Raw genomic sequence first — 3,797 nt, 5'->3', positions numbered from 1 at the left:
TATAACTCTGCTTGCTTGAGCCATTATTTAGTGCTGATGAAACAGAGAAGAGTCTCTTTCTTCAAGTCCTCTTTGTCAGCTATGTTTCATTTTAGAATTCCATCCCTTCATATCACCCAGACATAGACCTTCTGCTGTTCTCAATTAGACAGGATCCTGCTACCACTGTTGTCCTTTGAAGGCAACATATCAGAAATTAATTTTTGGACTCTCCATGGTTCTAAAAAAAGGTAAAATTCTCAAAAACCTGTAAGTGACTTAGGAGGTCACATCCCATATTAAAAGTGACTTAGGCTCCTAAATGCATAAGTCCCATTGACCTTCAGTAAGACTTTAGCTCTTCAATGTCTAACTCACTTCAGAAAAAGAGAATTAAGCTTCTCTCTAAGGGTATGTCTACACTGGCAGAGTTTCATTGCTGGCAGTTACAGTGCCACTCAGAGAGTGCTGAAGGGAAACCGCTGTTGTGTGGTCACATTGTCAGCTGCCTGTGCAATAGCATGTTCACACTTGCGGCACTTGCATCAGTATTTGGAGCGGTGCACTCTAGGCAGCTATCCCACAGAGCATCTCTTCCTCTTCTGCCGCTAAGAGTTGTGGGAAGGTAGAGGGGGGTCATGGGGCATCCTGGGTCCTATCCCAATGCCCCATGATGCATTGCTTCCATCTGCATTTGGCACCATCTTTCAACTGTTTGTGTACTGGGTGCTCTGCTCTGCCTCTTTGGTTTGCAGGAATGGATCCCGCACTGTTGACCAATATCCTGCTTGCTCTCACTAACACGTCACAAGTGGCAGTGGAGTTATTCCTTAAACTACAAAGGCAAGAGCAGTTTGATCTTGCCACACATAGTAGCTACAACACGATGGCATTCATGAAGCTGCTGACTACAGTGGAACGCTGCTTCTAGGCTCAGGAATCAAGCAATGAGTGGTGGGATCACATCGTGATGCACGTCTGGGATGACGAGCAGTGGCTGCAGAACTTTTGGATGAGGAAAGCCACATTCCTGGGAGTTTGTGACGAGCTCGCCCCAGCCCTACAATGCAAGAACTTGAGAATGAGAGCTGCCCTGTCACTGGAGAAGCACGTGGCGATTGCACTGCTACTGGCTACTCCAGACTGCTTCCGATTGGTTGCTAACGAGTTCAGAACCAGTTCAGAAAGTCAACCACTGGACTCATGTTGACGGATGTGTGCAGGGCCATTAATCACATCCTGCTCCGAAAGACTGTGACTCTGGGCAATGTACCTGACATTGTGGATGGCTTTGCACAAATGGGCTTCCCTAACTGCGGAGGGGTGATAGATGTCATGAATATACCAATTCTGGCACCAGATCACCTATCCACTGAGTACATGAATCGGAAAGGGTATTTCTCAATGGTTCTCCAGGCACTTTTGGATCACTGTGGGCATTTCATGGACATTAACACAGGCTGGTCCAGAAAGGTGAATGACGCATGCATCTTTCGGAACACTGGCCTGTTCAGGAAGCTGCAAGCAGGGACTTTCTTCCCAGACAGAAGATCACCATCGGGGAAGTCAAAATGCCCATTGTGATCCTGGGAGACTCTGCCTACCCCTTAATGCCATGGTTTATGAAGCCACACAAGGGGCACCTTGACAGCAGCAAGGAGCGGTTCAACAACAGGCTGAGCAAGTGCAGAATGACTGCTGAGTGTGCTTTTGGTCGTTTACTGGCCCGCTAGCACTACCTATATGGGAGGCTGGACCTGGCCAATGACAATATTCCTGTGCTTATAGCCATGTGCTGTATGCTCCATAATATTTGTGAAGGGAAGGGTGAAAGCTTCACTCAGGGCTGGACTGCTGAGGCTTAGTGCCTGGAGGCTGAATTTGAGCAGCCAGAGACCAGGTCTATTAGAGGGGTGCAGCGTGGAGCCATAAGGATCAGGGATGCCTTGAGGCAGCAATTTGAAGCTGAAAGCCACTAATATTTGTTGCTATGCTCAGGAGTGCAGTGCTTGTAATCCTAGGAGGTGTCTGTGATTGGTGCAGATGATGCACTATGAAGGTTTAAGAAAATTGCCTGTTGCTTTGCAGAGCTCTGTTTGCTTTCAATTCATGGAATAAAGATCGCTTTCGAACCAAAACAATTATTTCATTAAAAAAACAACAACCGGAGGAGAGAGACAAACAAAAAAATACATCAGCACTGTCGGGGATGGGAGAAGGGAGGGTCCCAGGAGGAGGTGGGGTCCTGGGATGGTTAAAGATTTATGTATGTGCAGGTATCCTATCCAACCAACTCCTTTGGAGTACAATGCAGTGGGTACTGTACTTCAGCAGGGCTAAACTGCAGAGGGATGGGTGTTGAGTGCAGTGGGTACTGGGAGTCCGCAAGGCTGGACTGTGACGGGGCAGGAATGGAATGCAGCGAGTACAGACTGGAGCCAGGAGGTTGATAACAGTGTGTTGGCGGGGTCTGGGGGGCACATGGGAAAGAATTTTGCGACAGCTGCTGCCCACATGGGAGGGCGGGTGTGGAGCTGCTCGTTTTGCAGTGCTAGTAGTGCCTCGAGTGTGTCCGCTTGGCTCGCCATAATGTTTAAGAGCCGCTCCGTGGCTTCGTTCTGGCGTGCCGCGTTCTCCTTTCAGTCCCTCTTCTTGCTGTCCCGCCACTCCTTCAATTCCTGTTTTTCGGCTGCAGAGCGCATCATGACCTCACGCAAAAAGTCCTCTTTATTTCTTCATGGCTGTTTTCTAATTCTGCATAGCCGTTCAGCCAGCGAAACAAAGAGGGAGGCTGGGCTTCCAAGGTCATATCTGTGAAGCCAAAATGCAACATTTTACAGAAGCAGTATTGTTTTGCAACACAGAGACCACTGATTTAAAACACAGCCACTATTCACATACTTGTCAGTAACTGGCTGACCCCAGGGAAGCACACATGAGCCACAAGACCCCCAAAATGGTGAGTAACCACAGGGGCAGGGGAAACGAGTGTTCCAGGACCATACTGTCCACTGAGCATGTGGGTCTTGGGGAGAGCCAGCACTGTAGCGGGGTGGCCTTATAATCATTCCTGTCCACACATATTCTACAGGCTGTGTTCATTATGGAAGATATCTCATTGCTGAGGGTGAGCAGGGAATCAAGGGAGGGTCTTCTTCAAGACTGCGGCTTCTGCCCTGGCCCTTATGTGGCTCACATGTGTGCAGCTATGGTTCTCCCCCACCCCGTGATGGCAGATGCCCACCCCGTGGTGGCAGAATGGCATGGGAAAGTTACCCGTAATGGGACAAGAAACAAAGCAGCTCTGTCAAAGAACCTGCAGTAGTGAATTCTCTAGTGTCTACATGAGAGTTTTGTGGAGATCTCTAAGGCAGATTCCCGTGAAGTGAGGGAGTCAATCAACACCCTGTTCCACCACTCAGACTAGGCATGTAGTGGTACACACATCATACAGACACAAGCCTTCTTTCTGCAACCCTCCTGCCCCCAACAACTCGCTTCAGCGATTCCCAATATCAAAGCCACTTACCAGGGGCCTCCTCTCCTGTTTGCGCTTCACCAAGCTCCAACAGCTATGACTGGCTAGCCTCCTCCGGGGTAGAAAAGAGCTCCTGGCTGCATGCATCTCTGACCTCCAAGTCATCCTCTGCCTCTGGGCCCCCTCCCCCTCCACATCCTCATCCAAGATTTCCTCCTCCTGGCTCGGTCCACTCTCAACTGGTATGTGAGCCACCCAAGTATCCACAGTGGCCTTTGCAGTGGAGGTGGGGTCACCACCGAATATCACATCCAGCTCTTTGTAGAACCAGCAGCTTGTG

General features: G+C 49.5%; 1 long non-coding RNA gene across 1 annotated transcript; it reads right to left on the bottom strand.

Moving 5' to 3' along the window:
* Positions 1-2,643: 2,643 nt before the first annotated feature.
* On the bottom strand, positions 2,644-3,569 carry LOC122466166. Its single transcript, XR_006291478.1, has 2 exons — positions 3,509-3,569; positions 2,644-2,790 (listed from the first exon to the last, which is right to left on the bottom strand). It is a non-coding gene; the product is annotated as an uncharacterized LOC122466166 (long non-coding RNA).
* Between the last annotated feature and the right edge of the window lie 228 nt (positions 3,570-3,797).

Source organism: Chelonia mydas, chromosome 6 (assembly GCF_015237465.2).
Source record: "Chelonia mydas isolate rCheMyd1 chromosome 6, rCheMyd1.pri.v2, whole genome shotgun sequence".
Taxonomy (NCBI): Eukaryota; Metazoa; Chordata; order Testudines; family Cheloniidae; genus Chelonia; species Chelonia mydas.
The sequence above is the reverse complement of the archived record's forward strand: the minus strand, read 5'-3'. Positions and strand labels throughout refer to the sequence as shown.